This window comes from Tachypleus tridentatus, chromosome 10, assembly GCF_004210375.1.
Source record: "Tachypleus tridentatus isolate NWPU-2018 chromosome 10, ASM421037v1, whole genome shotgun sequence".
Lineage (NCBI taxonomy): Eukaryota > Metazoa > Arthropoda > Merostomata > Xiphosura > Limulidae > Tachypleus > Tachypleus tridentatus.
In genome coordinates, this window is record NC_134834.1 from 11,609,352 (window position 1) to 11,622,205 (window position 12,854).

A 12,854-nucleotide genomic window follows, 5' to 3' on the forward strand; every position below is an offset into this window, starting at 1 on the left:
TTACCATTTAAATTTCATATGTAGGAATCAATGGAATTTAAATGGAATGTCAAAAGCTGAAACCCACAGACCAATCAAGTACGCTAAAGTAATCTCGAAGCGACAATCCTAGCCATCTAGGTACTAGTTCCACTGCCATGTTAATAAAGTATGTAGTAGTGACGTGTTCATAAAGTATGTGGTACTACCGTGTTATTAAAGTATGTTCTACTGACGTGTTCATAAAGTATGTGGTACTGACGTGTTAATAAAGTATGTGGTACTGACGTGTTAATAAAGTATGTGGTAGTGACGCGTTAATAAAGAGCATGTAGTAGTGACGTGTTAATAAAGTATGTGGTACTGACGTGTTAATAAAGTATGTGGTACTGATGTGTTAATAAAGTATGTGGTACTGATGTATTAATAAAGTATGTGGTATTGATGTATTAATAAAGCTATGTGGTACCAGTGCCGTGTTAATAAGTGTGTGGTAATGATGTGTAATAAGCTATGTGGTAACTGATGTGTTAATAAAGTATGTGTTAGTGACGCGTTAATCATGTACGTAGTAGCGATCGTGACGAATAAAGTATGTAGTAGCGGACGTGTTAATCAAGTATGTGGCAACTGACGTGTTAATAAAAGTATGTGGTAGTGACGCGTTAATAAAGTATGCAGTAGCGGCGCGTTAATAATAGTATGTGGTACTGACGTGTTAACAAAGTATGTGGTACTGATGTATTAATAAAGTATGTGGTACTACTGCCGTCGCAAGTTAAAGCTATGTGGCAACGATGCGTTAACAGTTATGTGGCAACTGAGGTGTTAATAAAGTATGTGTTAGTGACGTGTTAATAAAGTATGTGAGTAGTGACGTGTTAATAAGAGTATGTGTGGATGATGTGTAATAAAGTATGTAGGATGATGCGTTAATAAAGTATGTAGCAGTGATGTGTTAATAAAGTATGTGGTACTGATGTGTTAATAAAGTATGGTACTGATGTGTTAATAAAGCATGTGGTACTGACGTGTTCATAAAGTATGTGGTACCACTGACGTTAATAAAGTATGTAGTAGTGACGCGTTAAAAAATTACGTAGCAGTGACGCGTTAATAAGCTATGGTTAACTGATGTGTTAATAAAGTACGTGGTAACTGATGCGTTAATAAAGCTATGTGGTACTGATGTAATAAGCCATTAAGGCGTCTGATGCATTAATAAAGCATGTGGTACCACTGCCGTGTTAATAAAATTATGTTGTACTGACGTGTCCACAACAAAGCATGTGGGTACCACTGACGCGTTAATAAGCTATGTGGCAGTGACGTGTTAATAAAAGTACGTAGTCAGTGACGTGTTAATAAAGCTATGTAGGAGTGATGTGTTGATAAAGTATGTGGTACCGATGTGTTAATTAAGCTATGTGGCAACTGATGTGTTAACAAAGTATGTAGTAGTGATGTGTTATTTAAGCTACGTAGTAGGATGTGTTAATAAAGTACGTGGCACTGATGTGTTAATAAAGTATGTTGTAACTGACGTGTTCACATGCTTAGGTAGCAACCACTGACGTGTTAATAAAGTACGTGGTAGTGACGCGTGTTAATGCGCTACGTAGTGAAAGTGACGTGTTAATAAAGTATGTGGTAGTGACGTTAATAAAAGTACGTAGCAGCGGACGTGTTCCATAAAGTATGCGGTACTGACGTGTTAATAAAGTACGTGATAGTGACGTGTTAATCAAAGTATGTAGCAGCGGATGTGTTAAAAAGCACGTGGCAACCGATGCGTTAATCAGCTATGTGGCAACGATGTGTTAACAGCTATGTGGGATGATGTGTTAATAAAGCATGTTGTACTGACGTGTCCATAAAGCTATGTGGTACTGATGTGTTAATAAAGTACGTGGAAGAGTGATGTGTAATAAAAGCATGGCACTACTGCCGTGTTAATAAAGTGCGTAGTAGTGATGTCGTTAACAAAGCATGTGGCAACTGATGTGTTAATAAAATGCGTGCAACCGATGTGTTAACAGCTACGTGGAAGTGATGTGTTAATAAAGCTATGTAGGAGTGATGTGTTGATAAGCTGTGGCACCTACCGTCGTGTTAATAAAGTATGTAGTAGTGATGCGTAATCAAAGCTACGTGGTACCGATGTGTTAATAAAGTACGTGGCAACTGATGTGTTAATCAAACCATGTGGAGCCGATATGTTAATAAAGCCATGCAGGATGATGTGTTGATAAAGCATACGTGGCACCACCGCCGTGTTAATAAAGTACGTAGTAGTGATGCGTTAATAAAGCTACGCGGCAACTGATGTGTTAATAAAGTATGTGGGAGTGATGCGTTAATAAAGCATCTGGTACCGCCGTGTTAATAAAGCATGTGGTACTGACGCGTTCATAAAGCATGTGGTACCACTGACGCGTAAATAAAGTATGTGGCACTGATGTGTTAATAAAGTATGTAGTAGTGATGTGTTAATAAAGTATGTGGTACTGATGTGTTAATAAAGTATGTAGTAGTAATGTGTTAATAAAGTATGTGGTACTCATGTGTTAATAAAGTATGTGGTACTGATGTGTTAATAAAGTATGTAGTAGTAATGTGTTAATAAAGTATGTGGTACTGATGTGTTAATAAAGTATGTGGTCCCAGACGAAAAAACTGTTGTTTGAATTATCATACCGGAAATGTTAGGTATCTTGTTTATGTTAGGTACCTTGTTAATGTTAGGTACCTTGTTAATGTTAGGTATCTTGTTAATGTTAGGTACCTTGTTAATGTTAGGTACCTTGTTAATGTATTATCATTATATATGCGCATAATATATCATAACCAATACTTTGAATTGTCAAGTTTTCCTTAAGACTTTAATGGGGGGGGGGGGGTTTCGGCACTTGAACTATTTGGTATCCTTGTCGACCCTTACTATTAAGTACTACTGTACTTTAAATGCCTGCACGCGTTATAGAGCATTTTGTATCTCATTATATATATTATAAAAATATCTTGTCTATCAATGTACGTATTAGAAGAATAACTTGCCTCACAGTACATGTGTTATAGGATCGTTTGTGTCACATGAGGTAAAATACAATATCGTTTGTGTCACGCAGGTTAAAGTACAAAGACATCTCTCTTACACTGGTCAAGATGCAGGATCATCTGTGTGACACATAAAACAAACAGGTTCGTTTTTGTCACACGACTTGAGATACAAGATAATCTGTGTCACGAAAATAAGGTGTGACTCTGGTGTGTCGTGCAACATACTTTTAACTCTGGTGTGTCTTACAACATACTTTTAACTTTGGTGTGTCTTACAACATACTTTTAACTCTGGTGTCTTACAACATACTTTTAACTCTGGTGTGTCTTACAACATACTTTTAACTCTGGTGTGTCTTACAACATACTTTTAACTCTGATATGTCGTACAACATACTTTTAACTCTGGTGTCTTACAACATACTTTTAACTCTGGTGTGTCTTACAACATACTTATAACTCTGGTGTCTTACAACATACTTTTAACTCTGGTGTGTCTTACAACATACTTTTAACTTGGTGTGACTTACAACAAACTTTTAACTTTGGTGTGTCTTACAACATACTTTTAACTCTGATGTGTCTTACAACATACTTTTAACTCCGGTGTGTCTTACAACATACTTTTAACTCTGGTATCTTACAACATACTTTTAACTTTGGTGTGTCTTACAACATACTTTTAACTCTGATGTGTCTTACAACATACTTTTAACTTTGGTGTGTCGTACAACATACTTTTAACTCTGGTGTCTTACAACATACTTTTAACTTTGTGTGTCTTACAACATACTTTTTTAACTCTAGTGTGTCGTACAACATACTTTTAACTGCATAACTGCAAGATCTTTCACACAACTTAACATAAGTAACAAATCTTCAAGGTAACGTGTGTCGTACAGTGTAAGTTAGTCAAGATAACGTTTGTCGCACAGTGTAAGTCACTAAAGTAACGTGTGTCAAGTGTAAGTTACCAAGATAACGTGTGTCGTACATTGTAAGTTACCAAGGTAACGTGTGTCGTACAGTGTAACTTACCAAGGTAAGGTGTGTCGTACAGTGTAAGTTACCAAGGTAGCGTGTGTCGAACAGTGTATGTTACCAAGGTAAGGTGTGTCGTACAGTGTAAGTTACCAAGGTAACACTCTGTTTGTTCTAAAGCTTCACACACAATTATAATGTTTGTTATTTTCACTTCCATTTTCTCTCTTCATTTAATGGCGAAGTTTGCAGAGACGTAGTAAGATATAAATTTATTAAGGGAATTTGGGTGTAGGCAGAAACTGTTAAGGGTAACTACTATAGGAGGAAAGGAAATAAGAAGTGAAATCATACAGGGGCATACAGGGGCGTGCCTAATCGGAAACATTTGGTCATTTGTTCCTGAAACTTTTTTATGGTACTCAAGATTGATTTTAATAACTATGTTTTATGCATACATGGTTGGCAACTTGCCTCTGAATACTTATTATAGAATTCTTCCAACTGTTTAACGTCTACTTTATGTGTTTTTTGTTTTATTAGGAAACAAAAACACGAGCAGGATTGGTAGGATCGAGCCAAACTGAAACAGCCAGCTCAGTTCTCCGGAAAACCAGGGCTGGAACCTTGGTTCCTGCCTGAGAAACAAATACTCGAAACCCAAGAAACAATGTAAGAAGACTTCACGTGAAACTTAGGTTAACGATAGTTACTAAGATACGTTCTGACGTATTTTCTGTATTATAAAATATTTAATATTTCTTCCTGGATTACGAAACGAATCACTTACATGTGGTGATCATCTAAAAATCGAAGACCACGTAGTAAGAACTGAAAGTTCACCCTTCCCTCGTCACAAATTAAGAAACAGAGGTTCAGATCTCTTTGATCACAAAAGACTGAAGGTTTAGTTGTCCTTGGTCATGTAGTACAGAACTGCAGGTTCAGATCTCTTTGATCACATAAAAATTGAAGGTTTAGTTGTCCTTGGTCATGTAGTAAGAACTGGAGGTTCAGCTTTTTGATCACAGAAAACTGAAGGTTTAAATGTCCTTGGTCATGTAGTAAGAACTGTAGGTTCAGCTTTCTTTAATCACAAAAAACTGAAGGTTTAGTTGTCCTTGGTCATGTAGTAAGAACTGGAGGTTCAGCTTTCTTTGATCACAAAAACTGAAAGTTTAGTTGTCCTTGGTCATGTAGTAAGAACTGGAGGTTCAGCTCTCTTTGATCACAAAAAAACTGAAGGTTTAGTTGTCCTTGGTCATGTTGTAAGAACTGGAGGTTCAGCTAGCTTTAATCACAAAACTGAAGGTTTAGTTGTCCTTGGTCATGTAGTAAGAACTGGAGGTTCAGCTTTGATCACAAAAACTGAAGGTTTAGTTGTCCTTGGTCATGTAGTACGAACTGGAGGTTCAGCTTTCTTTGATCACAAAAACTGAAAGTTTAGTTGTCCTTGGTCATGTAGTACGAACTGGAGGTTCAGCTTTCTTTGATCACAAAAACTGGAGGTTCAGCTCTCTGATCACAAAAAAACTGAAGGTTTAGTTGTCCTTGGTCATGTTGTAAGAACTGGGTTCAGCTCTCTTTGATCACATAAAAACTGAAGGTTTAGTTGTCCTTGGTCATGTAGTAAGAACTGTAGGTTCAGCTTTTTTTATCACAAAAAACTGAAGGTTTAGTTGTCCTTGGTCATGTAGTAAGAACTGTAGGTTCAGCTTTCTTTGATCACAAAAAACTGAAGGTTTAGTTGTCCTGGTCATGTAGTAAGTAAGGTAGGTTCAGCTTTTTTATCACAAAAAACTGAAGGTTTAGTTGTCCTTGGTCATGTAGTAAGAACTGTAGGTTCAGCTTTCTTTGATCACAAAAAAACTGAAAGTTTAGTTGTCCTTGGTCATGTAGTAAGAACTGTGAGTTCAGCTTTCTTTGATCACAAAAAACTGAAGGTTTAGTTGTCCTTGGTCATGTAGTAAGAACTGTAGGTTCAGCTCTCTTTAATCACAAAAAACTGAAGGTTTAGTTGTCCTTGGTCATGTAGTAAGAACTGAAGGTTCAGCTTTCTTTGATCACATAAAAACTGAAAGTTTAGTTGTCCTTGGTCATGTAGTACAAATTGGAGGTTCAGCTCTCTTTGATCACAAAAGACTGAAGGTTTAGTTGTCCTTGATCATGTAGTAAGAACTGTAGGTTCAGCTATCCTTGGCCACGTAATAAAATATGAAAGTTCATTCCACTTTGACCACGTAGTAAGAACTGAAAACTCGGTTCACTTTGGCTACTTAGTAAGAAATGAAAGTTTTGCTCTCTGTGACCAAAAAACAACCAAAAGAAACAGGTGAACTGAAGTTTGCTTCTCTTTAGCCATAAAATTAGGTACAAATATTCATCAAATACAAAATGTGTAAGTCTTTTCTTTTATGCAGCTGGTGTAAGATGTTGTACGAATTGCTTCACACAAACAGGTTTGAACCAATAACAGCTACATCGACATATGAATTACGACAATGAAAATGGAGATAGACACATCTGGAGCTCTGGTGAGAAAACTGGATGAACATGTATATTCGTTAAGTAATCAAAAACAATCCGGATTTTCGCAATGTTACGTGAATATAGGGGAACATAAATAAATAATCTCTTAAAGAAATAGTTCATACTTTAGGTATTCATTTTTAGTGTCTCAACCAGCGTGTCGTCTGAATAATTCAGTAGCATCAGAACCACGAATCTTGTATCAATTTACTGCAGTGAGTAAGAGATAACGTAAAAACAGAATAGATATTATGTACGTTATGCCAGTGTAAGGAACCTCGTATTATTTGTTTGTTTTATCGAGTTTCGTTCAGGTTTGAACTTTTTCGAAGCTAAATTTAAATTGTAGAGTGGAAATTTACCATACTTTGTCACAATTACCAAGTTGTTGCACGGTAGTAAGAGTGAACTGAGTAACCGGTGAAACAGTCATTTTCCTGGAGCTGTGAACAAGATAACTGACATTCAAAGAGGTTTAGCTCTACCAAATCCCCACAGAATCCATCTTTACAACCTTCTCCCAAATCACATAATTGAACGGAAGACCAAAACTCTAAAACTGCGCCAGTGGAATCTGGCTTGAGGCAAATGGAAGATCAGACAACAAAGTTTGTTGTCGTTCAACCACCGATATGACATTTCAAAAATAATACAAAGCACGTCGAAGAAGTTTGATTTGGTTAAAATGAAAGTGCACGAGCACCATCTGCACTAGCCGTCCCGAATTTAGCAGAGAATAATACTAGACGGAAGGTAGCTAGCTAGTCATCACCACCCACCGCCAAATCTCGGGCTACTCTTTCACTGAAAAAATAGTTGGATTGACCGAAACATTATAACTTCACCACGACTAAGAGGATGACCTGTTTGGTGGGACAGAGATTCGAGTTGAGAGTTCCAACTACCTGGTCATAGGTTGATGAAGTGTCTCCGTATTCGTGGTGGTCGCAGGTTACACTTATAATGAAAAGTCAAACATCCAAATATCAAAAAAGTGACAAGTTGTTAACCCTGCATGCGACGGAATACCATCTCTGTCTACATTCAAATTGTGGATCCATCAAAACAAACGTTTCAGCTACATGTCCAAGTCAACATGCCAGGTCCTTCATAAGATACAACATGCCAGGTCCTCCATAAGATACAACAATGCCAGGTCCTCCATAAGATACAACTACAAATTGAAATTCATACCACACATTCGCCGAAGCCCCTGTTAAAGCACCACATGGAACTCCTTAAACCTCTGTACCATTAAGCTGTTCCAACGAACCCTCGTCCGCTCGGGTTGATGAAAGCTATGATAAAAGAGTCTGATAACGCTGACCTCAGTGCATTGAAGTCTGATAAGCAATGGTTTCTAACCATGACAAACATAATTCGTGGAGGAAGAAGGGGCTATTAGGTTATAAACAGAACCATCACAATCAGTGGAAACACTATTAACCTTATACCGTTGCTACAGATCATGAACACCTGTGTTTTGTTTATTCCTAGGCTTCAACCAGCACTGGACTGCTAAGCTCATCCCAAGGACGCATACTACGTACTAATCAGCTCGTTTATTCAGCGTCACCACGTGACAATCGAACTCATAAGAGGTACGTTTTATATCCTCTGATAATAGAGATCGCAATACTAGTCTAAGGGAGTTAAGTCTTCAGAACTATACTATCGTGTTTATAAAACAAATGTTTAAAGCAATACGATTTCATTAAAAATAATTTAAACCAACAACACTTTGTTAAATAGAATAAAGTATTTCATATATTGTTTTTATAATTATTATTTTTTTTCAGATACGAAAAACTAACGGCAGTTTTCTTGTGTCCCGCATTGTGTCGTTAAAATTCAGGGTTCAATTCCACCTTTTTGTAGCTTTGCGCTGAAACAATCACAGCGCCACCTTCTGTTAACATGATAACACAAACAAAGTATAAGAATAAAAAAATATGATAAAACAATTTTTAAAAATCAAAAAGGTTATTGGATAAAACCAGAAATGAAATAAAAACATTAAGATACAGAAGATGTCCAAGTAGTTTCCACACATCAAACATTTCACAGACGTTATAAAAGTAACAGTTACAAGAGAATGTTTTTATATCGTTTTATTTCTCCTAGATAAGAAGGATTGCTACAAATGTATATTTAGTGATGGACACCAACAACCTGTAAAATATGTGTTTCCATAGTTCTCTTAAAACATTGGTAAACAAACAAGGAACTGAATAGTAAAGACATTCGTAGCTATGTAACATTAGTTGAATACAGGACCTGAGTTATATTAGTAAAATACAGGACCTAAGTTGTACTAGTAGAATACAGGACCTAAGTTGTATTAGTAGAATACAGGACCTAAGTTGTACTAGTAGAATACAGGACCTGAGTTGTATTAGTAGAATACAGGACTTGAGTTGTATCAGTAGAATACAGGACCTGAGTTGTACTAGTGGAATACAGGACCTGATTTGTATTAGTAGAATACAGTACCTAAGTTGTACTAGTAGAATACAGGACCTAAGTTGTATCAGTAGAATACAGGACCTGAGTTGTATTAGTAGAATACAGGACCTGAGTTGTACTAGTAGAATACAGGACCTGAGTTGTATTAGTAGAATACAGGACCTAAGTTGTACTAATAGAATACAGGACCTGAGTTGTATTAGTAGAATACAGAACCTGAGTTGTACTAGTAGAATACAGGACCTAAGTTGTATAAGTAGAATACAGGACCTAAGTTGTGTTAGTAGAATACAGGACTTCAGTTATATTAGTAGAATGCAGGACCTAAGTTGTATTAGTAGAATACAGAATCAGAGTTGTACTAGTAGAATACAGGACCTGAGTTGTAATAGTAGAATACAGGACTTGAGTTGTATTTGCAGAACACAGGACCCGAGTTGTACTAGTGGAATACAGGACCCGATTTGTATTAGTAGAATACAGTACCCAAGTTGTACTAGTAGAATACAGGACCTAAGTTGTATCAGTAGAATACAGGACCCAGTTGTATTAGTAGAATACAGGACCTGAATTGTACCAGTAGAATACAGGACCCAAGTTGTATCTGCAGAATACAGGACCCGGAGTTGTATTAGTAGAATACAGGGACCTGAGTTGTACATAGTAGAATACAGGACCTGAGTTGTATTAGTAGAATACAGGACCCTAGTTGTACCTAATAGAATACAGTACCTGAGTTGTATTAGTAGAATGCAGAACCTGAGTTGTACTAGTAGAATACAGGACCCAAGTTGTATAAGTAGAATACAGGACCTAAGTTGTACTAGTAGAATACAGGACCTAAGTTGTACTAGTAGAATACAGGACCTAAGTTGTATCAGTAGAATACAGGACCTAAGTTGTGTTAGTAGAATGCAGGACCTAGGTTGTATTAGTAGAATACAGAATCTGAGTTGTACTAGTAGAATACAGGACCTGGGTTATAGTAAAGAGAATACAGTACCCAAGTTGTATTAGTAGAATACAGAATCTGAGTTGTACTAGTAGAATACAGGACCTGAGTTGTATTAGTAGAATACAGGACTTGAGTTGTATTTGTAGAATACAGGACCTGAGTTGTACTAGTGGAATACAGGACCTGATTTGTATTAGTAGAATACAGTACCTAAGTTGTACTAGTAGAATACAGGACCTAAGTTGTATCAGTAGAATACAGGACCTGAGTTGTATTAGTAGAATACAGGACCTGAATTGTACTAGCAGTAGAATACAGGACCTAAGTTGTATCAGTAGAATACAGGACCTGAGTTGTATTAGTAGAATACAGGACCTGAGTTGTACTAGTAGAATACAGGACCCAAGTTGTATTAGTAGAATACAGGACCCTGGTTGTACTAATAGAATACAGTACCTGAGTTGTATTAGTAGAATGCAGAACCTGAGTTGTACTAGTAGAATACAGGACCCTTGCTGTATAAGTAGAATACAGGACCTAAGTTGACACTAGTAGAATACAGGACCTAAGTTGTACTAGTAGAATACAGGACCTAAGTTGTATCAGCAGAATACAGGACCTGAGTTGTGTTAGTAGAATGCAGGACCTAAGTTGTACTAGTAGAATACAGAATCTGAGTTGTACTAGTAGAATACAGGACCTGAGTTATATTAATAGAATACAGTACCTAAGTAGTATTAGTAGAATACAGTACCTAAGTAGTATTAATAGAATACAGTACCTAAGTAGTAGTAGTAGAATACAGGACCTAAGTAGTATTAATAGAATACAGTACCTAAGTAGTATTAATAGAATACAGGACCCGAGTTATAATATTAATGAATACAGCGCCTAAAGTAGTATTAGTAGAATACAGGACCTGAGTTGTTCTAGTAGAATTCAGTACCTGATTTGTATTAGCAGAATACAGGACCCAAGTTTTACTAGTAGAATACAGGACCCGAGTTGTACAGTAGAATACAGGACCTGAGTTGTATTAGTAGAATACAGGACCTGAGTTGTACTAGTAGAATACAGGACCTGAGTTGTATTAGTAGAATACAGGACCTGAGTTGTACTAGTAGAATACAGGACCTAAGTTGTATCAGTAGAATACAGAACCTGAGTTATATTAATAGAATACAGTACCTAAGTAGTATTAGTAGAATACAGTACTTAAGTAGTATTAATAGAATACAGTACCTAAGTAGTATTAGTAGAATACAGTACCTAAGTAGTAGTAGTAGAATACAGTACCTAAGTAGTATTAATAGAATACAGGACCTAAGTAGTATTAATAGAATACAGGACCTAAATAGTATTAATAGAATACAGTACTTAAGTAGTATCAGTAGAATACAGGACCTATGTTTCAGTTAAATACAATTCATACAGATTGAATGAAGCTAAATTGTCACTCAGAACTTATTAATTAAGTTCTATTAGCCTGTAACACATCTGTTATGAGGTGAATGTAATACACAAGTTTGTAATGTGTTATCCGTGTTTGTTCATGGGATTTAACTGTTAGATTTTTTATACCTATGTGATTTCCCGTGGGTAAAGAAATATACCTCATGTACGTTCTTCACTTACCTTTGACCCAGACACGCGTGACCTTGTGATTAGCGTGTCGAGCTCGAACTTGTAAGGTCGAAGGTTTGAACCACGAAATGTCAGTTTAGTACTCTCGGCTATTGGGAAAGAAGGTCGTTTTAACTGTGACGGTCAGTTTCCAAACTGTATAATAGGCAGAAGGTACTTTTTGGCGGATTTCGTTCCTTTTGGTCAGCATTTCTAAATTAGAGCTGGCTAGATATGAATTCTAGACATCTGTGACGTGATTTAGTTTGTGTCACGTTGAGAAAATGGCTTCCATTCATTATCACAGTATTTTTAAAACATTGAACGTGAAGTTATTGTTTGTTCAAGAATATAAATAACTTCAAGATTTATTCCTTTGAATGTGACATCATGAACTACGTAAACAATTCCCAACACTGAGTTTTAAAAGAAATTCCCCAGTTTTCATAGAGGTCGCTTCTTATGACAGAGATCTTTAACAACGAAAAAAAAAATGGAGGTACATTTCCCGCCGTATTTGTCAGCATCAATCAATCAGAAATATAAAAGTTTTACGTTCTAGTTTGGATAAATTGTTTTCGTGATAAGCGAGGCTTAACCTCGAAATGAAGTTACTTTAAAAGACAATAACCATAGATTTTGAAATATCATACTAGTCTTCTTGAAGGTAAAAACTGAGGATCAAAAAACGACTCAGTTCAATCACAAAAAAAGAAGTCTTTACTTAGAATGTTCTGTTGTTTGATTTGATTGGCTGGTAAAACTGTTTGTTTTTTTTTATGTGTAACGTGATCTACCTCTTTTATGATGTTCTTGTTTTATTACATTCTGTTAAGCTGTTTGTTTTACGTGTCAGTAAACTGCTGCTGTATACAAAATCACGTTTTTCAGTTTTCAGTAAGTATAGCCGATAAGTAATTTTTTGAATACGCCCGCTCTAACTCACGCAGTTTCCTGTAAAACAACGACTCAGCTTCAGGAACGACACAAATAATGCTTCGTGATGCAAAACATTAATATATTCAGAGTACACTGATGTGTCCACATCTGGGATTTAGAATTTCCAAGATAGGGAGTATCCCTTACATGTGATTGTTATGAAAAATAAAAGAACGGATCAATTCGGGCCACCAGGACCATCCTGAGAGAGACCTACAACAAGTCGTGCCAAGTTGTAATAAGCAAAGTGTCTTGTAACAGATGAGAAACAACGATCACAAATGTCAGTGTCAAAAGTGTTGTAATAGTCTAAAATGAACAT